At 39.9% G+C, this 27,729-nt stretch overlaps 1 protein-coding gene across 6 annotated transcripts in view; it reads left to right on the top strand.

Moving 5' to 3' along the window:
- The first annotated feature begins 2,084 nt into the window (after nucleotides 1-2,084).
- CEMIP2 (cell migration inducing hyaluronidase 2) overlaps nucleotides 2,085-27,729 on the top strand; it is a 79,964-nt gene continuing 54,319 nt past the window's right edge. Inside the window, exon 1 of one of the 6 annotated variants that reach the window (XM_031449864.2) lies at nucleotides 2,085-2,139. The gene's annotated coding sequence lies outside the window, so the exon portion shown is untranslated. Of the gene's footprint in view, nucleotides 2,140-11,912; nucleotides 11,992-12,415; nucleotides 13,113-27,092; nucleotides 27,640-27,729 lie in introns of those variants that run through there. The other 5 variants (XM_031449861.2, XM_064490268.1, XM_031449858.2 and 2 more) reach the window with 5 other exon arrangements.

Here is a 27,729-nt window from a genome sequence, read left to right as displayed (position 1 = left end):
CCCGTATGCACTTGTCTGATCATTTTGGTTGGATATAGTCTGGGTCTTGGTCTTTTTTTCTGTAAAACAAGAAGTTGAATTGGCTGATCATTAAGGTTCCTTCTAAGAATCCAAATTCTGAAAGATATCTTAAGTTATAATTTGATTTCTTGCTTTTTTGTAAACATTTCTTAACACATCCTAGATAAAGAAATATTTATGCTATTTTAAAAAGTAAAATAATTAAAATTAACTCAATTAAAGGAAAAGAAGCCCTAGCTTTTAGGGAGTATAAGAGAATCTCTTAGTAATATGTTTTAGTGCTAAATTGTTATAGTCATCAATTATCTTTTTGCCTAGCTTAAACCTTATGTTGGCATGTAAATTTATTTAACTATTTTTATTTACCAGTCAAGCCTCTCTGAACCTTCTCCTGGAGAATAATGCTCTTTATATATACTTTCAGGGTTTAACAGTTAAAATTTCTCTTCTCCTATAAATGTAATTCTAGCTTTTCTTGGATAAAAGAGAGGTTGAATTAATAAAACACTTGGAATTATACTTAAAGAGAGTTACTAATTTTGTGTGTGTGTGTGTGGCTAAATTAAGGAGAGTATACAAAACAACCAGCATATACTCTTCATTGGTCATGTTGTGAAAGACAGAGAAAGGCTAAGGGACTGTTCCAGATTAAGAGGGACTGGAGACACATGACAACCAAATACAACGGATGACCTTAGACTGCATTCTGAACTTCAGATTGGGGGAAATTCTGTAAAGGAGATTGTTGTTGTTGGGCTAATTGTCAAAGTTTGAATACAAACTGTGTATGGTAAAATTTCTGATTTTGATAATTATGTTGTTGTTCTGTAAAAAAAAAAAAAAAGTCCCTGTTTCCACAAGATATACAATGAAGTAGTTATGGGTAAAAGGGAATGATGCCTGCCATTTATTTTCGAATGGTTTAGAAAGCGTACATAAAAGTGTATAGTCAGAGAGAGGAGCAAATGTGGCAAAGTGCTAACAGTTGATGAGTCTAAGGGAGGGACACTCAGGAGTTCCTACTAATCTTGCAACTCCTGTAAGTTTGAAATGATTTCAAAATGAAAAGCAAAAATCAAAAAACAAAACAAACAAACAAAAAACCTTTAGAGCATCTTTTTTTTTTCTTTTCTGAGAAATCTTTTTCACATTCTTATGTGTTGGGCTCCCATTTGTAATCTGGAGTAGTGCAGGGTGGGATGTGACCAAAGTCAGTTATAGCTATAAAATTTCACTCAAATGAGAGATCTGGCCTTTTCCTCCATTTATGTCTGCCACAAAATTTTTTTACACAGAAAGGGAGTCAAGGAAAAGCTAAAAATACAAAAAAATAAAAATAAGTAGACGTTTAAGTGTGGAAGAATGAGTTACTGTTTTCTTCAACAGATTTTCTTTAACTTAGTATGAAAAATTTAAGTCTATAGTAAAACAATTACTGAGATAAACACCTATAAAGTCATAACCTAGAGTTAACAATTGTTAATATATTGTCACATATGCTTCATTATTATTTTTTGCTAACTTTTAAAAAGATGTTGTGACATTTCATGCCTAATCCTTCAATGGAAAGCTCTAAAAATAAGAAAAATTTTCTTTGTAACTACATCACCATTACCACACCTAATAATATTAACAATAATTCCTTAATGTCATCTAATTTCTAGTCCATATTCAGATTTCCCCATTTGATCCCAAATGTGTCTTTCACTGATTCGTTCAAATCAGAATCCTGTCAAAAACCACACATTACACTTTTTTAAGTCTCTTTTAATCTATAACTATTTCCCTTCTTGCTCTGAGTTGTAATTTTTTCCCTTTTGTGTCTAGCAAATGTAATTTTGGGAGAGGGTTGTAAATAAGGAGTTTGAAAAAGGCTGAGTCTTTGTATACAATATAGGCTAATCATACAAAAGTATTTAATTAAAAACCAGGAGATATTTTTATTTCTTAGAGACAAACTGAATACTGTTTTGAGTAGTTTTTACCATTTCGTTGAACCTCACATTTCTCATCTACATTAACTGGGATGATAATCCTTGTCATGCTTATTCTACAGGTGTGTCACGAGGATCAAACAAGACAGTGTTTGTGAAAGCATCTGTTCAGTGGCATGCAAATGTAAGTCAGCACTGCTATTATTATTCTCTCCAGCAGAATAACTTTTTAACTTGAGGATTAACATGAGACATTAAATCTAAATGCTGCTGCAGGTAGAGGGGAACAAAGGAAGAACAGTCCTGTAATGACCGATTAATCTTTCTGGTCCCTTATCCCTTCAGACTCCAAACCCCAAGCCTAAATCCATGGGATAACTTTTCAAGCCAAAGTTTCAAATACGTAATGTGGGTTCCCCACTGCGCCCCTCCAAACAGCCTGAGCCGTATAAGCGGTTGCCAGACGTGGCCCGGGGCGCGGAAGCGAGGCGCAGCAGAGGAGCCAACAGCCGGCTCTCCCACCCACGCCCTTTCCGCCCTCCGTGCGTCAGCGTCCCGCAGCGCGCCGGGAGCCACGGAGTTGCTGACTGTTATTTCCTGTGTGAATTAAAGTGCAAAAGAATGGAGGGATGACTGGTTGTCCTGTCACACTGGTGACACCTAGGGCCTGGCTTTGGGAAACATCCCTGGTTCACTGCCCTGCCTCGTAAAGCCAGGTGTTCTCAGAGCGACAGTGAGTGGTGTGCTCCCGAGTTTGGGAGACAGGTGCCGCGCCTTTGGCCACACCACGTGGGGGCCTCCCTCTACTGCTTCGCGTTTTAACCTTTTTTGTCTAACCAGGTTGAAACCCTTTAGCTGTTCACACCATACTAAAATTAGGGGCTCATGGGATCTCTGTGCTGGAGGGAACCTCAAGATCATTGATGGCAGCACCCACCCCGTAATAATCAAATGTTCTTCATACTATTGCTTATATATAGTTAGTAAAGCAGTTAAGAGCAAATCTCCCTGGGTTCAAATTTCTGGCACCTACTAGTTGTATATTCTCACACAGATTACTTAGCTGCTCTGTTTTAGTTACCTCATCTGTAAAATGTGGATAATAATAGTATTTATCTCATAGGGTTTTATATGAAGGTTAGCAGAATTTATCTCTATCTCTGTCTCCAAATCCATATCCATATCTATATATCTGTATCCACACCTATATTTATGTCTGTGAAACACACACAGCTGGTCCTTGCCCAGGAAGCATTATATAAGTGTTGCTATTTTAATGTACCTGTGCAGTCCCTGCGTAAACACCTCCAGGGATGCAGAACTCCATAGCTCATGAAGCAAACCATTTAATCTTTGGTCTATTCCATCCATCATATGCAGCTCCTTATATTGTTGGGGGAGGAAGGGAAAGAAAGGTAGTGCCAAAAATAGACTGGGCCCTGTGGCAGATTTTTTGCATGTACTGTGTTGCAACTCTGTGAAATTATCCTCATTTTATTGATTTACATGTGACCAAACTGAAGCACAGAGGATTTGGGAACTTTGCCCGGAGTTGAATAACGATTAAATGTTCCTGTTAGAATTTGAACTTGGGCCTCTTAGGCTCTAATATCTTTAATTATTGGAAGATAACTGTCTTTTTCACACTGAGACTTGGGGTTTTTTCACACTGGTTGGCACATAGTAAGTTCTCAAATGGCAGGAAGTATTACTGTTAATTTCCATTAATACTTTATATGTTCTAACCACTCTTTCCCTCTTCTTTTTTCTTGCTGAGGCAGGCTACTTACAACAGTCTCCTTTACTTGATTTTACCTGTTTAAAATATTAGTAGTATAGTCTTGCCTCTGGTCACCTGTGTCCACAGAGACAGTGACTCACCAGGTAGAGAAACATTTGACAAGAATCTTTTTGAAGTTAGTTCCTTCTGTCCTACAGAAAGTTTTAAAGTCAGAAGTCAGTTCTTCAGTGGTCCTGAGAGGAACTTCTCTTTCTGCATTTTCACTGGAACCATTTTTCTTCCTGAAGACTCAGATAGAATAATTAAATGTAAATAGGCATTTATTCTAACCCTCTATCAGCTTCTTAGCTGTGAGCTTTTCTTACACATGGCCGGGATGGAGTGCTCCTGAGGCAGCCTGTTCATTTTGGATAAACCCTTATTATTTACTTTATTTATTATTTACTTACTCAACAAATGTTTATTGAGAGCTGAGAGCTGTTGCCAAGCACCAAGCTAGGGACTAGGGATACAAGGAAAGTAAAAATAGCGAGTTTTTCATAAGACTGAACCAGATTCTGCATCCCTTGATTTTCTACCTATTGATATCCCTTCTGCCTTCTGGAGCAACACAACAAAGTTAATTTCTGGTCCTCACAATAACCATTCATAATTTGAAGATGGTTTTCCAGTTGCCTCTGTAACTAAGATTTTTTTTCCTTCAAGCTTTCCTTCTAAAAGATACTACTTTCTTTAATATTGGCAAGTGACCTAAAGGTGATGAAAAAAGTGGGTCTTACATACTTTCTCTGAATGTCAGTTTCCTCATTTGTGAAATGAAGATAATTATACATAATAGGTGACTGAAATTTTGAGGAATTATGTTACTTGTCTGAAATAGAGTGTGTGTGTGTGAATTAGTGTGTATTATTAGCATTAAATAACTCTAACTGCATATATGTACCAGGTACTCTTCTAAATGATTCACATCTATTAACTCCCTTACTGTCATAACAATTCTGTAGTAAGTATGTGATTATTGCCATTTTACAGATAAAGAAACAGGCACAGAGAGCTTAAGTAACTTGTCCAAAGTCAAACAGCTAGTAAGTGGAATTGCTGAAGATCTGAAACACTGTGGCTCCAGACCCTTGTTTAAGGGTCCCTGCTTGGTAGCCATTTTTATATTAGGAGAGGCTGAGAGAGGGATGAGAGTTGAATGGTTCTGAAGGTGAAGGGGAGCTGAGGTTGAACTTGGAGGCTGACCAAAAGGTGATATCTACTGTTTTAAATAATTGCCTACATTTTCAAATTCAGTCTCTCGGGTTGTCAGTCTAGTCTCAAAGGAGGCTTCCTTCTTCCCTAGTTGCAGCACCCTGTCCATTCAGCCCCCTACTCACGTGTGCTGGTTTCCCCTGTACCTCACAGTATGGTTTTTGGCAGCAAATAGTACCTTTCTTTCCACAATACATTATTTATTAGTTTCTTATGCTTGTTCAAATTGTGGCTTACAAACATGTTTTTGCACTTGAGTATGGTTTTCTTGTATGGTATAGTATGGTTTCTAGCTATTTACCACTCTAAATCAGCCTGAGAAATGGGGAAACCATAGTTTCAACTCAAGTTACAAACAAAAGGATAATTTCCTTAATGCATATAGAACTTTTACAAATTAATGAGAATAAGAAAAACAGCCAAGTAGTACAATGAGCAAAAGATATGAACAGACAAGTCACAGAAAAGGAGCTACAAATGGCTCTTGTATATGTGAATAGACACTAATCCTTGGTTATTAGTAGATAAATGTTAAAGTTGTTTTTTTCCTGTGGCAAAGATTGGTACATATTTCTATGTCTTTATTTATATATCTGATCTTATATACTGCTGGTGAGGTGATAGGAAAATAAGTACTCTCATTCATTGCTCTTTGGAAAATACGTTGGTATAACCTCTATAAAATACTGTTTGACAGTTACCTATCAAAATCATAAATGTGTATATCTTTTGTTTAGGTCAGAGTTTCTCAACTGGGCATAATTGACATTTTGGGCCAGATAATTCTTTATCCTGTACATTGCAGGATGTTTAGCAGCAGGCCTGGCCTCTGCCCCCTAGATGCCCATAGTACCCCTCCCTCCAATGTGACACCCAAATTGCTTCCAGACATTGCCAAATATCCTATGGGGGACAAAATCCCCCTCAGTCAAGAACCACTGATTGAGATTTTTAATTATTGCATAACAAAAGCTCAGTGGCTTAAAATAACAACTATTTGATTTGCTCAAGATTCTGAAATCTGGATTGGGCTCAGCTGGGCAGTTCCTCTGCTGTTTTTGCCAGTGTTCGCCCATATGGCTGCATTTATTTAGTGAGGCACGTGGGGCTGACCTCAGCGGGGATTCTGAGACGGCTGGGTCTTCTCGCTCTTTCGTATTATCTCTGGTCTTCTCTCCTCACACATGGTCTGTCTGTATAATGAGAAAGTGAACGTACAACACTCTCTCCGTGTAATTTCTCCAGTAGGGTAGCCAGATTTTTACATGGCAGCTCAGGGATTCCAAAGACACAAAAGTGAAAGCTGCCAGACTGTCTTCAAACTGTTGCTTATGTTCAACTAAGCAATTTTCTACATTTCTACATAAAGCGAAGCATCTGTCCAGAAAATTCTTTGACCTTTATGACTTCTTTGGATTTATTTGGTATCTGGAGAAGACAAGTCCAAACAGAAATTGGGCAAAAAGTTTGCAATTGGTCTCTCCTGGGTCCATAACATTCCAAGCCTAGATTATCTGGTCCTCAGGGCTAAACCTACTCTGGTCTTTTCTTTTTCACCATCATAACTCATCCTCCTCCTGAAATTTCTTTTCTTAGGGTTAACATCCTTTAGATCTTAGCTTAACTGTCACTTGCTGTGTTAAGTTGACCCTTTAACAACTTGGGGGTTAGGGGGCACTGACCCTACGTGCAGTTGAAAATCCTGGTATTAACTTTGCGGTTAACCCTCAGTATCCTGAGGTTCCATATCTGTAGATTCAACCAACCTTGGATCACGAAGTACTGTAGCATGTACTTATTGAAAAAAAATCTGCTTATGTAAATCTGCAGAGTTCAAACCTGTGTTGCTCTAGGGTTTACTGTATTCTGTGACCACATTATCTTAAATTCCTCTTCCCCCACCCTACCCCCAACAACTAGTGCAAGGGCTTTTGAAGCTTCTACTTACTTCATTCTTCCATTGTTGCATTGGCCAAAGCAAGTCACATGGCCAAGTTCAGAGTCATCGTGGGAGGGGATCTTATAAGAACATGAATACTTGTGTTCATTTCTTTAGAGAGGTTGTAAAAATGTCACAAAAGGGATTTGTGGAATTCATTTGGACTTAGGGTAGTTTCTGGCAAGTTGTTAACTCTGGATTTTCAAATCACTGATGATCCCAAGTTTCCTGAAGAGCACTTCTGTCATCCAGGTGGTCCTGAGTCTACAGGATTTATTTTTTCTTGTACTTTATTTAGTCTTTAATAATAACTATGGAAAATGCAGAGAGCTTTTGATACAGTATATTTTTTAAGCTATAAATTTATGCAGGTAAGTTGCTTCTAATCTTGCTTTTCCTTTCTAATTATGCTCCTTTGAAGAGTTCACAGAATTTTAATCTTTCAAAGTAGAGTGAGTTTATGCTCCTTTGCTGGCTGCCAGGAAGGGAGGAACAGGAAAGAAGGGATAAAACCTGAGAGATAATGCATGATTTCAGGATATTGGTATTATTTCAAATTAAAATCTATATCCATAGCCAGCTTTCTCAATTCTTATACAAATTCATTACTTAAAGTCTATCAGGATACATCTGTATGTGAATATAATGAAAAGATGCCACATTTCTCGTGTATTTTTTCAGTTTACATGTATCATGCAGTCCTCATACAGCAAACAAAGGGTAGTGGTGGTAACACCGCATATATTTTAGGCATTGTATAAGAAAATCTTAATCCAAAATAATAGTAGCAACTCTTACAGTAGCAGCTTCATTCTAGCTGGGTGACCTCAGGCTATTCACTTCCTTTCTTAGGAACAGTGTCCTCAGTTGTGAAATGTCCTCAGTTGGGGAAATGTCCTTTCTGGTTCTTGGGTTTGGGTGCCAGCATCAAAGAAAAAAATCACTTATATAAAGATAGCTGTAAAAGCCCTTAAAATAGAAAAATACCAAAGGTATCTAACTTTTTAGGGTTTTGTGCAAATTTTGAAGATGTTGGATAGGAATCAGGATGGGATCTCACTTTTTTCAGAGTAAAGGTCATATTTTTTAATAAGGGAAACAAAAGATGATTAATTCCTACTTAGAATTAGAGGCTTAAAGTAAAATAAATAATTTTTTCCTTTCTTTGAAATGACTGTCAGAGTTTTAGCTATATCAGAATTGCTTACGTCATACTTTAAAGCAAGTATCTAGAGAGTTGAACTGAAAATATATACAGTCCTCATAACAAGCTGATGAAGTGTGAGAATGAGGTTAGCTGGATGGAAGGACATAAAGAAAAGATGGTTTTGTTGACACTCAGCTGTACCACAGCAGAGAACGTTCACACTAACATTCTTTAATGTTATTGCGCTGGGTCACTGGGGAAAAGTTCTTCTAAGACTTTTAATTAATGTGAGGATGGCAAACAGCTCATCAACACCTTCCTAGTGAAGCATTAGTCACCTGTAACCAGGAAGAAGTATGAATAGAAAAACATGATTTAAAAATGACCTGCTCCCACCCTCATAGAATGAAACACTGTTGGTAGGAATCAGTTTCTCCAGCCTGGGCTAAAACAGAAAGGAAAAGAGTAGGTGATAGTCAAGCAAGGTTCTATCTTAAAGGGTTTGGAGCTGGAAAATGCAAAACAAGCAGAGGTTCTAAGTGCTGAACACAGAGGTGCACAAACTCTTTCCAAATCATGATATTTGGTCCTCTACCCTCTCTTAAAGGGCTTTTCGAACTGCTTGTCACCTGCTCAGCAATCAGTGTCACTCAACTACTGTGCTAGGCCCTGAGGATTTAAAAATGAAGTTCCATCTTGAATCTTGGCATTCTCAGGTCCCCTGTCTGTCAGCTGTGAGGGAGTGGGCAAGATGGGAATGGCTGGGGCTAAGATTTGTTTTATTAATCACAGTGCAATGTGGTAAGAGCTGTAGCAGATGTGTGCAGAGCCATCGGAGCTGAGGGGAGGCCCTGACTGGTGACCATAGAATGTGCACAGAGAGGGTGACATTTGAAACAGTTCTCAGGAGATGCAAAGGACAGTGATAAGTGTGGTAAAGGGTTGGGCCAGCCAGGGGACAGAATGGGAGAACTGACATTTCAGAGAGATAGGGAAAGGGAAGCACACACAGAACCAGAGAGGTTTGTGAAATAAGACGTGTGGGGAGTCCAGCTGCAGTTTCTCACCATTAAAAAGAAAGTTCTCATTTCCTTTAGGTAATGCTCATTGTATGTATCTCATGGCCTTCACCCCCAACCTGGATCCTAAGAGCACTCAGTTTCCTATCCCACCAAAAAAGTTATTGTGAGTGTAACCTGATAAAATATTCCAATTTAGCGAATCATGGAGGGCTAAAGACATGACCAGAGGCACCAGTAATACAATTTGCTGAGCACTTATGAGGTGTGCAGCTAAGCCCCTTAGAGCATAACCATATTTCTCATAATGACTCTCTGGGCTAGGTACGATTATTATTTCTATTTTTAAATTAAGAAGCAGGCATTGAGGCATCTTGTTCAAAGTTATACAGCAAGTGAGCTATGCACTCTGACTCTAACCAAGGCAATCTGACCAAAGTGCCTCACGTCTTAGCCAGTGTACTATCCTGCCTCAAGACTGTGAGCACTGCCACCACTAGGAATCAAAAAACACCATCTGAGCATTCCACTCATCCTGGGGCTTTCCCTCACAGGGAAGGGACAGGTGAGGGTGTTATATACTGTGTGAGTGGGTAACATGGAGTTTGCCAGCCAAATCTGTCTTCAAGGGAGGACATGCTGCCCAGCTGAGTGCTATTGACAGCTGGCCCTCTCATGGACTGCTTCAGCTGGTGAGTCATCTTGCCAAGGTTGTTGCACTTCCCAGGATCCTCCACATTCAATGACTAGTTCAGGAGGAGGCTATTTAAAGTCCCAGGCATCTAGGCCCAATATCTCTGATGGGTCATGCTAGCTGCAAGGCCTCTAGGGGAGAGTGGCCGAGCCTGTTGCTGGGTTCACATTGAAGCTCAGATACTTCCTGTTCCATCCTGCTTCCTGTCCCTCCCTCCACAGGTGTCGACCCCATGGGCATTCCTTAATGAACATCCCACCACTCTGTCTCAGAGCCTGCTTCCCTGGGAACCCAATCGGTGATGATATCAGTTCCATTCTGTGACTTCTCACTTTGTTCTGTATCTTTTGTAACTTCCTTTCATGTTAGTTTCAAAACTATTTGCCTTTTTGCTTTAAGGACCTTTGGTTTTTCATGTTCCAGATAAATATCTAAGAACAAAAATTTATGAAATTCACAAAAAAAAAAAGCAGATGGTACAGAGAGTTCCCCTATATACCCTGCCCTCCTCCCACATGCACAGCCTCCTCTACTGTCAATATCCATTTTCCTTGGTTTTGGCAATAGATACAGGTTATAGAAGTAAGACCTCTTTAAAACCAAAACTTTCATTAAAATAGCTTATGTGAATTTTTAATTGTTATTTTTGATGCTTGAGTTATTGGCAGACTTTATTCCAATATACTCTTGCTGTGTGAACTTGGTAGTCTCCTTAAACTGTCTAAGTCCTAGTGTCCTCATTTCTAATTGGAATAGTAATTATTGAGAGGATTAAATGAGCTGGTGCAACTCTAAACAAAGTGTCTGGCATGTAATAAAGATTCAGAAAATGAGCATTTTTATGTAAAGTTGGCACTGCACAGGCCACAGGGTATATTTCTTTCCTGTGGTTGCTGTAACACATTACCACAAATTTGGTGACTTAAAGACAACAGGAATTTATTCTCTCAGGGTCTTGGAGGACAGAAGTCTGAAATCAATGTGTGAGCAGCACTGCTCTCCCTCTGGAGGCTCTAAGGGGAACCCTTCCTTGCCTCTTCCAGCTTCTGCTGGCTGCTGGCATTCCTTGACTTGTGGCTACATCACTCCAGTCCCTGCCTTCGTGGTCACATTGCCTTTTCCTCCCTGCCTTCATTTTATAAGGATACATGTGATTGCAGGTAGGGCCACCCTGATAACCCAGGATAATCTGTTCAACTCAAGATCCCTAATTAAAGCTGCAGAGGCCCTGTTTCCATATAAAGGGACATTTCCAGGTTCTAAGTTCCTGTTCTGTTCTTACAAGGCATAGTCCTGACCATTTCACATTCAGACTACTAAAACAGTCATTTGTTCCCTCCAGTTTGTCATCATCTGGCTTATTTTAAGAACCTTCATCTCTCAAAAGAGACAGTGGCTTCCAGAGTCCCAGGGTGGTTTCTTTAAGGTCTCAGCACAGTACTAGACTGTGGTGCTTTTTTAGAGGCCTCTTTGCAAGGTTTTATTTAATTCCAGGATGCACTCTAGCACTGTTCTTCAAACCTGCATATTCCTGGCATCTCTAATTCAGTGGGTGGTGTTAGATCTGGGAATCCAAAATTTTCAAAGTGCCCCAGGGGAATTTTATCAGCCAAGATTTAGAAACATTGATTCCAACAAAGTACTGAACCAAAACCCTCGAAATAGGGAATCCCTTTCCTGCCTGCTGGGTGTGTCATCGTTACATGACAGAGTTTTTATTAAAAGGATGAAGGGGGAAAAAAAAAGAGCAGTTCTGAAAACTGAACAGTCCTATCTGTACAGTATTCACTGAAAAGAGTTCCACAGCGGGAAAACTTCCAATTCCGAATTTAGTGGCGGATGACGGCAGCCCAGATTTGGCAGTTCTGCTGCTGTCACTAGCCCGGGACCTCGTGGGTCTGACTGATCAATCCCGGGCCGCACCCTCAGCGGGAGCCAAGGCTTTCCTCTGTTGAGAGCAGCTCCAACACTGGTGGTGGCGTGGTGGCGGCGAGGCTGCTCCGGTTACGCTGGAGTGCAGGAGCGTTGGGATGGGCCGGGGAGTGGCTTTCAGCGCCACTCCTGCAAGTGGTAGCCACTCCAGAGTGCCGTAGGCAGGGGGTGTGGGGAGACGTAGGTATATTTATTCTGGCGTGACAGCGGGTTGCTGGGACCGCTCTGTGCTGCAGGAGGAGCTGTCCTGAGTCTGGGAGCCGGCTGTCCTTCGGAAAAGGCTAAGAAACCAGCACCAAGGATTGGCCAGGTGGGGGCGCCCGTGGTGCGGTGGCCAGAATCAGGAAATTCTTGGGAGTTGTGGACGTCTCTTTGGGGACGCTGGGGCGCAAAGTCTGGTTCAGCTGGGAGCGATGAAGGGGCAATGTCCAACTCAGCTGTGAGATGCTGGGGCGCGAAGTCAGGCTCATCTGGAAGGTGATGGAGGTGTAATGTCTAGCTCAGCCTTGGAGTGATGGGGGTGTGGTGTCAGGCTCTGCTGGGGGTTTTGGGGCTGCAGTGCCGGGCTCAGCAGCGAGGTGATGGAGGCGCGGGCTCAGGGTCAGCCAGGTGTGCGCGGCGCCGCACTAGTAGGAGTTTGCAGCCGCATCCGGGGTGCATGTGCGTGTGTGTGTGTGTGTAGAGGGGGCGGGGCGCTGCCCCGGCGGCCGTGCAGTCGAGCGCTGTTCCTTGCCGCAGCGGCGAGAGGCGCTGAATGCTGGCGTCCGCAGCTCTCGGGGAGCCCAGGCGGCGGGAGGAGCCCTGAGCGTCCACCGCCTCCTCCAGTCGTAGGCTCCTCCTCTCCTCCTCCTTCTTCGTCTCGTTCACCCGCTCGCCCGCCCAATTCGCAGCCCTCGGCCCTGCAGAGCCGGGCCGCTTGTCTGGCCGGCGGAGGCTGAGCGCGACCCTAGGGAGCCGCGGCGCCCGCCGACCAGGGACAAGCGCGACTCCTGGCGCCCCGCTCTGCCCAGTGCTGCCGCCTTCTTCCCACTGTTTCGGGGACGCTCCGACCGGCGCCTCCCGGGCCGCGATTCTCCTCCACTTCCTCCCGGAGGGGAAGGAGCCGAGAAAGCGGAGCGGCTGCTCGGGAGAGAGCGAGCCGAGGCCCCTGCCCCCGAGGCTCAGGGCTGGAAGAGGAGGAGGCGGAGGCGAAGGGAAGTGCGCGTCACTCCCGGGAGGAGAGTGTTTCACCTCCAGGCATAAGCTGTGGCTGCCAGTTGCGTAAAAGCGGCAGCGGCGGCGGCGGCAGCGGCGGCGGCGGGCGCTGAGGCTCGAAGGGCTCCCTGGCCATGGAGGTAAGATCCGGACCCGGGGACGCCAGGAGTTCGGCTCTTTCTCTTTGGACCGCTGTGTAGGCACCTGAATTAGCCGACGCTAACCTGGGAGGGGAAGGTAAGAAGCGACGGGGGTCACCCGCCCCCCGCCCCGCCCCCCTTGCTGCCTGCTGGGGGCCACTGCGAGGACGCGGACCCTCGCACCTTCCTAGCTCCCCGCAGTCAGGAATTTGGCCATTTTTACTGAAATGGAAAACATCCTCCCGCTCCCCCCACGCTCCGAAGCACCCTCCCAAGCACCCTCCCGCCCTCCCCCCGCGTGCCGCCTTTCCCCTCTTTGGATTAGGAGTAACAAGACTCCCCCGGAGTTCTTTACATAAGTCCTCTCTGTAAGAAAGGGTAGTTGGGAACCATGTCTTTATTTCTTTCTCTCCCTCTCACTTTTCGTTACTTTTACGGGAAAGGAAACAATGGACCTTTGAAAGTCGGTGTGAACAGCCTTAAACTTTCTGGAGAGGGCTGGTATGGGGGAATAAACCCCACAGGAAGCCGACTACAGTGAAAGGTTGGTGGAATGTGCATTGCAGAGTTTCGGCTTAAGTGCGCGCGCCTACGCGTTTGGAGTGACCTTTGCCTCTTTATTTGCCTGAGGTCGTGGGTCCCCCGCCCGTCTCCCCAATTTCTGTTAGTTAAGGCGACGCTTTAAAATCTCGTGCAGCTTTCTTTAAAGCTGGGGAAAGACCCATCACTTCCATCTTTCATCTGCAGAGTTGGGAGGTCTTGGCATAAGAAGGGGGTCCTGCTCTGTGAGGAACGCTAACCGCTGCACTTAATGCTGGTTGCTACACCCCTTGCAGTAAAACCAAGGTTCTGATGTCCCTGGATGCTCTCTGCTGAGGGTTGATGTGTGCTACCACATCTCGCCTTGAGCGGAAACTTCTCTCTTAAAGTCTCTGCATTAGGTTAGAAAACAGACTCTGATGTATGTCTCCTTTCATCAACAGTAGGGGTTAAGGATAGAGGATTTAATAATTTTAAGAACTTTTATTCCGTACAGGAGCCACTGGCTGTGTTCCCTCTCCTTGTTTCAATGTGACAATGTGATGCGATGTTGCATAATTTCACGTGTTAAGCGTGTGCAGATATTTTCATGAGCTGTTCCCAGTACAAAGTGAGAAGAATTTAAAGGAAGGTGGGGAAGGGGCGATTTCACCTGAGCTGAGGGAGACCTGAATCAAAGCAGCCAGACATACCTGTTGGAAATGACTTTGTTTCAAAAACAAATGCATTTAAAACGTTGTTTTATGGTTCTTTGGTTGGCTAGAATGAAGCTATAAATGTTTGTTTCACCTTGAAGAAAACTTGCTATTTTCAGAATTGGTCTGGGCATCATACTTTGGTTGTGTGCCTTTGATTAGCTATTCAAAAAACTCTTTTGAGTTTGCATTTCTGGGCAAAGCAGAAGATAGTGCACTTCCTCTGCTTAATAAACATTGGGTAGCACCTTCTGGTGCTTTATTCTTTACATTAAAATCACTTCTCTCAGCTTTCTATTTACCTGCACTACAGGATGTGTGTGTGTGTGTGTGTGTGTGTGTGTGTGTGTGTTTGTGTGTAACCGGGAGTCTTGTCCATGGTTTTCAGTTCAGTTCATCTGATGTTTTATCTGAATGTGTTTACAGGCACAGAAAAGTAAGGTTAGAAATGAATTCAGAGCCATCACCAGTCCCACTTTAACAGTCTATGAATGAGACAAACAAGCTAAAGACCGGGCACTCTGTAGACAGGGGAATTGAATGAGTGAATTCTCACATAGTGCTTATTTAGATTTCCTTTGTCACAGATAATTGTATGAGTAGTCTTTTTTTTTTTTTTTTTTTTTAAAGAGGGTCCTTTATTTGTCTGTTGTGGAGTAGGTAATTAGGTCGGTTGGTCGGTGGGTCGGTCTGTCTGTCTATCTATCTTTTTATCTATCTAATTTATTTTAATGGAAGTACTGGGTATTGAATCCAGGACCTTGTGCATGCTAAGCATGCACTCTACCACTAAGCTATACCCTCTCCCACTCCTTTCTTGATCTGGCCTGAAACCCACAAATTTTCAAGTCTCAGATTTCACAATAGGAAATCTGAATAGGACACTTCATGTTCTAATAGACATAATCAAGCCTGTTCTCAACCATCTATCTTGGAAATGAAGAGAAAGCAAAGCAAGAGAGTACAGTGGTTTTATGGGCCATTTCTGAAGTTGAAAAGTTGCTACTTAATTAGCTATGTGCCTCTGGGCGAGTTTCTGAAATTGAGAATTATGAATCACATGTTAGAAGGAAAAAATTTAAATGATCGTTATCAAATTCAGTTTAGACTCATATGGGACACTGTATGTAAATGTGTACCTTGTAAAGTACTGTAAAATGTGAGTATTGCATCATCCACCTACCCACCATCCATTTAGCCTACAATTATTAATCACTTACTGTGTGCCAGGCTCTCTGAAAGCAATCTGATTGCCCACTCTCTTTGCGGAGTGTTCTTTTTGGAACAGAGAGGGAGTTGGATGGAGTAGTTAAAACTTGGGAGGTCACAGGGAGTGAAGATAATCTGTGTGGTGGCTTCTACCTATAAAGAAAACAATCTCTGTTGTTGAAGAAGTAAGTCTATCCAGGGAGAAAAGGAAATAAACAATTAGAAGTCCCAGTAAAGTGTGTGCTTGGAGAATTATGCATAGAATGCTTTGAGAACCCAGAGCAGAATTAAATTGGGCAATGGGGATGGTGGTGGGGGAGGAAGCCATTTAGTGAAAAATAAAATTTACTAAATCAGACAAAACAGTAGGGACTGAAAACTGATGTCATAGGTACCATTTTGAAATGTAAAGATTAGAGGACTTGAAGTCAGAATGGAGTTTAAAACAAGGCTCAGACAATTGCTAACAATTTGCAATTGGGCAAATCCCCTAATTCTTCACACACTGTTTCTTTATCTGTAAAATGACTTTACAGAATTCTTGAGGATTAACTTCAATTTAATTTGCTGTGTAATATGATAAAGTACCATACAAGCTAGTGTGGTTTGGTACTTTAAAAATATGTTCTTTTTAAAAACTATAAATAGATACAAGTCATAACTTAGTCTAATTTGGTCTCAGTCACAGATTTCAATTTCACTGGCCATTTCCAGAGTGTTCTGAATCCCATCTTGAGTGCAAGTCTTCAGACTTTAAGTTAGCTATTATCATATGGTATACGTCACTTGTTCAGGCATCTTCATCTCAGCAACAGGAAGTCTTTCCATTGCTTTGGGATTGTGAGCACTAATTAGAAGGATGAGCTGTCTAGTACAGTACATCAGTTGAGAGGGGCTTGTCTGGGTCTGTACTGTAACGTCTCCCTGCCTGTACTTTTCTCCCTGCCTCCCAAGTCAGGATAGCCCTTCTCCTTTCCTCTATCCTAACAAGATGAATATAGGGGGGAAAAAAGAGAAAGGACAAAAAAAGCTATGCATCTGCATTTTTGAGAGCGTGAAAATCACCCTTAGTAATTTTCTCCATTTGTAAAGAGGTGTAATTTTCAACTACACTGTTAAAGAGAGGCTGTGCTCTCAATAGCAACAGCTGCTGTCTAGGTGAAACTTGAATCTGTAAGCAATACTTGCTTTAATATACTTGCCTTAATTCTCTGCTTGAAATGGATTTAAGCTCATCTGACATTTTAATAGATTGCCTTTGATAGCAATTCATTCTCAGATATTTAAAACCGCCATGTTAAATGTCACTTTTGGGGGAAGGGCAGTAGGACTATAAATCACTTTTCAGGACAGTTACACATGCTGAATCTTAGCATGCAGTTTGAATGGGCCTCAAAAATAATATTAAAATGAGGAAGTTGAGACCCAGAGAGGCTAACTAATTAGGTAAGGTCATGTAGTAAATTAATGGCTGAGCGGAGACAAGAACTCCTTTGTCCCTATTTCCAGCCAGCATTTTTTCCCCCTCCAGTATACTCTGATTTGCTCCTGTTTGGTTTTGTTAGCAATTTAGTTATTTTAATGTTTTAATAGTGAAATAATTTGCATTTTGGCTTAGAAACCCATTGCGCCCAAGTATAAGGCAAACACTTTACCTTTTTCATTTGGGAGAATCTACACAGAGTGGGGTGAAGCTACTTGTAATAAATTGTCAAATAAGAAACTAAGTATAAAAATAAAGTTAGCTTTACTTGCATTTTCTATAAATAGTATAGCAATTTAAAATATTGTTGAAGTACACTTTTTTTTTAAAAGAAACAAATTCCTGGAAACGTTACAGATTTGTGTTGTGAATCATAGGATAAAAGCATATTAAAAATGGGTTTTCATGTTCTTTTGCTTTCCTTGTACTTGCTTTGGGAAACCTTTAATGCTAGTTGTCAGAAGGTATGTTCAGCAAATATTTTATTGCATTCCTAAGATGTACAAGGCACTGTGCAAGTTGCTGTGAATAATACAAAGATGTATGAAGCATAGGGTCTATTAAAATGTCTGTTTACAAAAAGTGAAACAGACTCAAAGCTGTGTATGACTTATAGAATTGCTATCTCCCAACAAATCAGTCCTTTGATCTAGTGGGCAAATCTACTCTGAAATTGTTATTATTAGACTAACCAGACTTGTAACAAGATATTTATTTTCATTACATGATGACAAGTGATAAACATTTATTTTATCGGGACTCCATCTTAGTTTGGAATTTAAGTAAAAGTTTGGCAACATTTGATGAGATTTTATATTATGAGAAGTTTGCCTAGGAGAGCTTGTGGTAGTCTTAGCTTTAATTTATTTTAAAAAATGACTTTAGCATTGCACAGAAATGTGACTGGAACATTGTTGCCTGAAAGCATTGCAATTTAAAACAATCCATGTTGAGCCACCCAGAAAAGAATTGTCCTTAATGACTTTAAGTTTGATACAAGTATCTTAAAACATATGTATATTCATCACAAAGTCTATGTCCTCGTCATGTCTGATTACTAAGTCTCTCCGGAGTGAAACTGTTATTGGTTTGGGGGCTCTTGCCTAGTTATTGGCTTGTACTTGGAGACACCACTAATGGTGACTCACTTCCCTGAAGAATTAAATTTTTTTTTTTGCTTTTTTTACATGCAATGAGGTTGGAAAATTAATTATTAACATTTTAGGGATCGGAAAGATTAAGTTTAGCACAAGGACAAGTACCTGATTCCTGTTTCAGAAGGAATGAGAAAAATGAGACATTTTTAAAAAAATTGTGGATAAAAAAACCACACATAACATTGTTTTTAATACCACCAGTGCCACTGCTATAAAATCAACTTTATATAAAGATTTAAAAATATTATACTTCATTAATGCAAAAGATGTCACTTTAATTGTTCAATAGGTACTTGGTGATAGCCATTCTCCAACCATCCAATGGCAGATGCAGACAGGATGAAGTGCTAGTAATTTGGTAAAAAGTAGACTGTGTATGAAGGTATAGCTAAAAAGGCCAAATGAGAGATAAATTGTCTTATCTGCATGGTTAATGACATCTTTTGATGAAACTTAATTGCTACTTTCCCAAGTGCCTGTGCTGATTTAGACACTGTCTGTCTTTACCATATGGCTACCCTTTACAATTTATGGTCAGCTCCTGGATAACTTCCCAGCTGCTTGGTTACCATGTTGTCCGATCTTGGCGTTAGCCTCAAAGTATTTCTTCTTGCTCCCTGTTTGTGCTTGTGGCTTAGCTCCTTTTTGCCTGTCCTGCTGCTGCTGGCGGTGTTCTGTCCGTGTTCAGCCATGCAAAGACCAACCTCTGCTCCGGTGCTGAGTAATTTCTCATTCCCTGGGGGTCCTGCCTTTCGACACTCTGGTATCCTTGAGTTTGATGGATGTCGAGGAGGTTGTGGAGGAGGTATATTATGGTCCCTTTGGTAGGCTTAGTCTTCACAAGCCCGAGGAGGACAGGGACGGTGGTTCTTTTGTATTTTGGCCAGGAACTTATCTACAGGTGACACCCACCAGCCAGCCTTCCAGAGAATAAGAAAGATATCATGAGTCTGTTGGTTTTTCCCCATATTGGTTATTGCTGGACGATGTGCTGTCATTTTAGGGGCAGAGTTCAGTGGTAGATTTTAGTTCACATGTACAAAGGAAGTTATCAGTAGTAGTCTGATGGTATATTTGGATAGGTAAGTTTGGGATTTAGTAAACTCAGACTGTCACCTCTTCAGACATACCAGCCCAGTGTCTGTGCCCTAACATGCATTGTCATTACTTGTTCACCCATGTCATCTCTTGACCCCCCAGCACTAGGCCATGAGCTCTTTGAAGGCAGAGATGTAGAGATCATGTATACATTTTGCATTAACTGGGTTCCCATCCTCTAGCAAAATCTATGTCTCATAAGGGATGTCCAAGCCTGAATGTGTTTCCTGTTTGGTAAGGCTTTTCTCTCAGTTGTTAAAGTTGTATTGAAAATAGACTGTGTGTTGTGGGTAAAAGAAATAGGACATTTGGATTCTGGTCCTGGCCCTGCCATTAATAGAAACTTTGCTTTGATGGTGGATCGAGTAGCCCTGGATCACTTCAGTCTGAGCATCTCATTATTCATCTTGAACGTTTCATAGTTGGAAAGGCATGTCAGAATATACTTGTTACATGTTTCCTACTGTCTTTGCTTCTTGATGTCTGTGTATCACTAGATCATAAACTTTCTGTACATCTATGCTTATTTATCAGACATGTATCTGTTGTCTTTTCTTTATCCCCATCTTTCAACATTCTACCAACATAACTTTCTTGGATTCTCCTTCTTGAGAAGTATTTTAAAGCTTTATCTCCGGCGCTCAGCAGAGAATGCAGCCCACAGGCAGCTCTGCCCTGTGCTATAACCTTAATTAAATCAGCCCCCTCAGGTCAGACTTAGGCTTTGGTTCTTTCGAAGGCCAGCTGCAAGGCTGATGACATGCCTGCGTCTGCCATTGTGTGCTTCTGCACAGCCATCCGTCACTGTCAGCAGGTTGGAAGTCTCTGCTGTGTCCTCCCAGCCGGTGGGGGATGGGAGGTGGGGGACCGAGGGCGAAGGGGGATGGTCTAAGGGGCCTTGGGAGGGAGGGGAGAAAAGAGAACAGCTTTTCAATAGAAAGAATTAAGGAGAAAAAGGAATCCGAGGAATAATAATCAGAAGAAAGGAAACAAAAGTGAAGAGCAGAGGACTGGTAGGTAAAATGACCCTCTCCTTCTCTCTCCAGTTTTGCAAGTTGAACAACAATCATTCTTCAGTTTTGTTTATCCTTTAGTTCTTTACTTCCACCCAAAGGCCTATGTACTTTGCTCTTTTTTAAACTTTTATTTTTGACTGGGTGAGGAGTGTTAGATAGTCTTCATTGTCACCCTTTCGCTCACCTTGGTTGACAAATCTGTGTTTTTACTCCTTTTGCTTTTCTTTTGTTGCCTGTGATAACGTTCTCCAGCCTTTTCACTCCATCATCCATCTTGGCTTTAGGGTCAAGCATTGCTTTTCATGGCCATGCTAGCAGATTTGAAAAAAGACAGGATTAATGAGTATATTTGGTGGCAGGAAAGTCAGACATCTGCCTCCTATACCTTGCATAAATGAGAGGAATATAAGAATGAATTAAAAATATTTCTTAAAGATCACTTATTTAATTTTAAAGTGAAAAGTGTTCACTTGTTTTACTTTGGGCATTAGATATTATAAATAAAGACTTTTTGTTTTGAGGGATCCATATTTTAACAGGAGATTCCAGTATAATTTGCTGAGGATATATCCCCTTTAGTGAAATTGTAGCTACTTTGCTAATTGTAATTCCTTAAATACAGACCCATGAGCATATAGTGTTTTGTTGCTTTCCACATAAGCAAACTCTTGGTATTTTTAGTTAATTTTTGTTTTCCTGACTATAGTTTTCTAGCAAAGAGAATATAGCTTAACTGAAAAGTGAATTTCTAAGAAGGAAAAAAAATGTCTTCTAACTTTAAATTATAATTACTCCAACTCATGGTTAGTGGCAAAAACCATTTCTTAAAGTACATTTAGTGTGTTTAAGACTATACATTGGAAGAATTTTTATAATTTTTCTGCATTGTAGTTTAATAGAATGAGTGTATATTGGGAGAATTATTTCCTTTTGAGAGAGGAGATAATGTGAACAACACATGGTACCAAACTAGAAGTCAGGTGTATACTGGTTTCTATGTAATAGTAGCTTAACTTTTGAGTATAACATTCATCATATGTGTCTAAATTGACCAAGTGGAGAAAGAAGGTAGAATTAAAGTGTCTCGGTCCCTTGTCCTTACTTCATAGGAAACTGTTTATAATTAAGAGTTGGTACATTTCCCCTTTACCTCTGAACATTGGCCTGGGTAGATCAGGTTAGTAAAAATGAACCCGAATCAATGCAGGTAAACTAACTTTGCATTTCCTGGGAATGTGCCAGACATTTGCAGGTGACAGTGCCCCATTCTGATTTTAAGAGTTAGAGAGAAACAACAGAAAGACGGGCTGTGATCAGTGCTGGGTAATAATGGAGAATGTGTCTTGTGTGAATGCGGCAGTGTGAAGGCACTGTCCTGTTTAGAAGTCAGGGTATTCTATTCTTTGGGAATCTGTTTACACAAAGCTAAGCAGATCTCTGAATGAAAGTAAACTTAATTTTTCCCCACCATCTGTCTGTTTTCTACCAAATAGCTATAGGAATAGACGTAGCATTTATGCTGAATTCCTTTGTAGTGGTTGTTGTAGAAAAATGTTTTATCTTGTGTGCTCTGGGGATAGAAAATGTAATAAAATATATTCTGCTAAACTATGTATAAGAGAATTCCGCCCCCCCCCCGAAACTCTGTGTCAACCTTTGTTTTTGAAAATCTTTATGTATTTAAATACATACTCTTCATGAGAATCTTGATCACACTTAAATATGTGACAGTTTGTGAAAGTAAAGGTCCTAAAAGTCAACTTTGCTAATTTTGTTTCTTAGCTGAATAGTTTTGTATGATTGAGGCATTGAGCTCATTGTTTATCACCGACAGATGTGATCTGAATTTAAAACAAAACTAGATGAACATCTTACCCCCTGCTCCTCCTCCCACCCCTCCAAAAGACCCAAACCTGAAAATCACCTTGATGTTATTCACTGTTGTCTTTCTCCTAAAAATAGGAGATTGGAAATTGAAGCCATTAATTGAAAGCTCCAGGCCAACAGAAGACAGTTAAGAATTTTATTAGGTCATGATTACTAGTAATTATAAACATTTATCATTTGTTTTCATGATAGTGCATGAACACCTCTCTTTCCTGGCATGTTTTACTTTTTACTGTGACTGAGCATACCAGTCAATATGTTACAAAGACTTGCCAAGATCTGAATAAAAGGAAAAATTTCCTCAGCTAAGTTTTGGCCAGTTATACTGAAACTCTTGGAAAGTAAAGACCAACTTGTAGAACTGACCTTTAGGTTGGATACTGTTTCAAGAATTATGTCCTTGATCAAGGAAGGGATAGACTTGATGAGATCATGCAGGCCTCTTGACTGTTCCTATAAGCCTGAATTTTCCATTCAAAAATAAGTTTTCATACCAAGCTTAGGCAGGATTTAAAAGAGCTTAAATAAGTCAAAAGTGTTGCATTTTCATTAGATTTTTCACTATGATCAGCCAATATGCATGGCATAGCACTGGGCTGTGGGAGCCCCCTGCATTGGGTTGGAAGGGCCAGATGATTTTGCAGACTGTAGGGCAAGGTCCTCAACTACCGTGCAAGTGATCAACACTTGTGGTAGGCAGTTGGTCTTCTGTATTAGCATCTCGACAATAGAAAGAAAATGGAAACTCAGCTCTTTTAAAGAGCTCATATGAGTTTTGAATTAATTGCTGCTACCTCTATATTGAGAAGAGTTTTCCTTTCATCACAGCATTTATTGGCTCTCAGCATAAAATATAAAGTGGAATGGAACATTTCCTTTTTCCTAAGTACCTACTACATTTTATAGTGTGTGGTTAAAACTTATAAAATATTGTGAAAGGTTGAGCTTGGCTAGATGGTTTGCTGTCCTTTATCTTTAGAATTCCTACTTGTGGTTGTTAATAATACCTTTTAGTCACCCACTGGATTTATATTAGGATTGCATTTGGTAAAAATTAATGTGTTGACTTTTTTACCTGAAGTAGTAAATATTCTCAATTTTTCCCAAGTTAGAGCAACTAAATATAAAGATTAGACAAATTTCCTAGAGCCTCAAGGATGTTGAAGAGGGAGTGAATAGGAAATTCCGATCTCTGTGTGTGCATGTCTGTGTGAGAAAAAGGAATAGAGAAAGAGAGAGGGAGAAGAAGAGAAAGAGAAGGAAAGGAATAGTGTAAGTTCTGAGTACTTTAAGCAAGTACTGAGTACCTGCTATGTGTGAGGTCCTGTGAGAATACCAAGATGAGTAATATGTCGTCCCTGCTTTCAAGAGGCTTCTGGTCAACTGCAGGAGATGGAGAGGTGCATAACATTAACTACTGAAACATAAGACAGAAAGCAAGGTGATTGAATAAGATTTCTAAAAGAGTACAGGGATGAACAAACAAGGAACTTATTGTGGAATCCTGAGACTTCATGGATGAGATAGCACAGTGTTTGAAAACTTTATATCCAAATATCTGTTTTCTTAAAATCATACCCCTTTTTAATAGGTTAAAAAAAAGCAAAGACACAACTATGATCTCCTTTAATGTTATTGAAATTTCAAAATAAATTACTTTCTGTGATTATTTACTGTAATTTATAACTGAATAAATTAATTGAATGATCTTACTAATTGTATAAGCCCCTCCCACAGTTATTGTTTGAGATTATATATGTAAAATAACAGCAAATTTTTAAAGTTTTTTTTTTTTGTGAGGCAGCTGAGAATTGGACAAAAGTACTAGGTTTTAAATGCTTCCCCTTTTTCTGGCATTTGCATTTACATCTTTGATATGATGCTTTCATATTTTTAGTGATTTATTATCAGCTTTTAACTTTTGCCTGAATTCCCTCTGCATATTTTTAATTGCATGATTTAATTTTTCTCATTAATTATTACCAAGCCTTTGGCTACTAGTTTTTTAATCATCCAGGAAATAAATCTCACAAGACAATTTTTTCAAGGAACATCTAAATACCAAAAATTATGCTTCAAAACCTTTGTGGAGTGTATTTCCAGATTCGGTATGAATGACTTGAGTTATTCCTCATTTTGGATTATCTGTGTTTAGGAGTTTAGCACAGTTTGTAATAACTCTAAATATGTATCTTCAAATACTGGTGTGTTCTTTGTATACTGTATGCTTTCCACTAGAAATACAGCCCTTTAAAAAATAACCGGTAATATAAACAAATTAACAGTGTATTAAGTAAAATTTGGTCTGTAGGAAAAATTTGAAAATGGTACCTAATGCTCACCTTGAATAAAGTATTGAAAGCCAGAGGAAACGCTTCATCCTCTTTCTTCTGTTAGGTTTCTCCTTTGTTCTTAGGACCCCAGACTCAAACTAATACTACAAGTAATAAATAACAACCTTATTGATTAAATAGCCTGGGAACCTATTACAGTATTTCCTTGGTCAGTTTCACTCTTCTTCAAGCAAGTGATTTAAAATTCAATTTAGGAATTACATTTCTTGGGGATATTATAAATCTTTTGTCTTTATCCCCCGTGGTCCCTACCACAATTCTTTAATGACAGCAAGAGCTCATAATTGCTTATGAAATGAGTGAAATGTCCATTTTTTTACATGAATAATTTAAATCTATAACTAGCAATCAATATATTTTAAAGTAATTGATTCATAATACTAAATTTACCAAGTGAGTTAACTCATAAATGTCAAGTGCAATCCTAAAACAATGTATTTGCATCTTATATATTAAAAAATCATAATAAATTTAGAGGGAAGTTTGAATATAATGTGATTATTTTCTTGTAAATTTATCCTAACATTTAGTTGCAATACTATTACTTAGGAAAATAATGAGTGTATTTGCTGCTTATGTATTTACATGTTTTTCAGTAAAATAGAGCTAATTGGCTCAGAATATATAGAAAAAAAATATATAGTTTTGCAGAAGGATTATAGGGAAAACACAACCATGATTATTTTTGATTTATTGACCATGGTAGTTTGTGGCAGACACCATCTGAATTTTCATGTTAGGATACCATTTTGTGAATGTGAAGAAAGAATTTTTCTCAGTGGGATGGTGACTTCATTTAGCCTCTCAATGCCTTTTATTTTGTTGTGGGTACATCTGGAGACATTATCTCTCACAAAAGGGGCCTCCAGCCGGTTAAGTAATAACAACCTTTCTCACCCTGAAACAATGAAGTATCAGATGATTGCAGCCTCAAACAAAAGATTCCCACTCCCTTTCAGAGGAGATTATAGTCTGATTCCCCTCTCACCCTGGTGAGCCTGGCACTCAAGAATATCTGGTTTAGTCCTTTCTTTGTTAATAGACGATCATAAAGGGGTCTTTGTCCTACTCTCTCATTTGTTCCAGCAGGATGTATCCATTATTTCGTTCTGCTGCTTGGCACATGCAGCAGTTTCTTCAATAATACCTTGAACTGTGTTGTTTTTCCTCTGTCATGGAGCTTAAGCTTCATCTAAAGAATTACTTTTGTTCAGAAATCAAACCCCACAAACCAAGTGTTTTTGACAGACACAGTGACTCTGAGAATGTTCTTTGCCCCATATAAAATCAGCATCAATTCCTGATTAGATTCCCTTTCTGTCCCCATTAATTTCCAGGTCGTTTGGGTCCTGGGAACACTTATTTGTGGCTTCTTTAATGACCACATTTTGTGTTTAATGGATTTGCTGTAGTTTAGAGCAGTTTGGAGGTACCCTTATTCCTTGTTTTGGCAGAAGATGAGGAGGATTAACTACAAGAGCATTGAGTGAAGTCAGGTGACTCAGATGCTGCAGTTGTTAAGGAAGGGCGATAATAAACATCATGTTTCTTATTTTTCCACAGTTGTTGCAATAAGAACATTAAATGGCACAGCATTTCTTTCATTCTTTCCCTTCCTTTTCTTTCTCCTTGCTTTCTTCTTTTTCTTTTTTGCCCTCCCTCCCTGCCTTTCACTTGGCAAAGCACAGAGTAAGGTTTCATTCAGAAGTTATTCTTGTATTCAAACACTTATAAGTACTTACTGTAAAGAGTATAAAAAGTACAAAGGACAGCCCTTTTTTGGTGTGTCAGCTTCTCTTAGATAAGAAAGAATCATGTATAGTCTAGTGAACTTCTGCATGAAGAATTCCTGAGAATATTACAGCGCCCTTTCAGACTCAACAGGTTCTAGTTACACCCTTGCAGAACTGATTCTTTGAAATTATTGCCTCTGGATTGTTTTGAAAGACACATTAGTGTAACTGTTAAGAGAATTAACTAGAGTCAGAACTCGTGGGTTCGAGTTCTGGTTCTCTGTACGTGGGCTAATTAATTTTTCTAGTCCTCAGTTTTTCTCACGTGTAACATGGAGATAACGGCACCTACTCAGATATGTTGCATTCAGTGTATGAGATGAGTTAGCACATATAAGGTGTTTAGAACAGAGCCTGGCCATAAGCACTCTATGAACGTTAGCTATTTTTTAAAAATCATCTTAACCATAATATTTCAAAGCCTAGTATTTTTTAAGCAGAATTTGAGGATTTAAAGAGATAATAGACTTTCTCACTAAATGAATTCACAGTCTATAGTTAGGTAGATAACATGGTTAAAAATAGTTAAAGAGGGGAGGGTACAGCTCAAGTGGCAGAGCACATGCTTAGCATGCATGAGGTTCTGGGTTCAATCCCCAGTACCTCCTCCAAGAAGAAATAAATAAACCTAAGTACTACTCCTCACCAAAAAAATAAAAAATAAAAAAAAAAATAGTTAAGTTGCTTTACCATAAGATAAATCTAGTGGGGAAATTAAACATCTAAACATGAAAGCTTGCCTGTTGGAACTTGTTAGGGCCACCTTGTGATCCTCATATGGCACATGGATTTTAACTTCCATTTGAAAAACTTACAATAATGACACTCAAGTTGTAACTGCCTGATTCAGTGTCACCAGGATATGTTTTGAAAATGTGAAATCCAGGGCCCTCTTTCCACCAACTAAGCCAGAATCACTGGGGTGGAGAGCCCAGGAATCTACATTTTTAACAAGCTTCCCTGGTGATTTTATGCACAGTTGAGGACAGTTGCTATGGAACAGTGGCTCGCAACCTTGATGCCCATTAGAATTACTTGGGGGCATTTAAAAGATACAGATGCTTGGCTCCTGACTTAATTGTTTGGAGTGTAGCACTGGGCATTAATGTTAGCGAGTAATTACAATGTGCAGGGTGGAGGAGCAGTGCCATTAGAAGACGATTAGTGAAGGTGATTGTTGACGTAGTTTATTATATCAGGATGTAAGCTGATTGTATTTTCAAAACATCATTACACTAGGGACTGGGGAGAAGGAGAAATCAAGAATTATTGCTGAATGGCTACAGAATTTGGAATAATGAAAAAGTGTGAAAATGGATGATAGTAATGGTTGTACAACATTGTGACTGTGCTTAATGCCACTGAACTACACACTTTAAAATGGTTTAAATGGTAAGCTTCATGTTATATGTATTTTACCACAATAAAAAAATACTTTAAAAAATCCATTACAATTCTCACATTTCTGAGCCTTAATTTTTT

The sequence above is a fragment of the Camelus dromedarius genome, chromosome 10 (genome assembly GCF_036321535.1).
Source record: "Camelus dromedarius isolate mCamDro1 chromosome 10, mCamDro1.pat, whole genome shotgun sequence".
In the NCBI taxonomy this organism is placed as follows: Eukaryota; Metazoa; Chordata; class Mammalia; order Artiodactyla; family Camelidae; genus Camelus; species Camelus dromedarius.
Note: the sequence above shows the minus strand (reverse complement) of the source record. Positions and strands in the feature narration are given on the sequence as shown.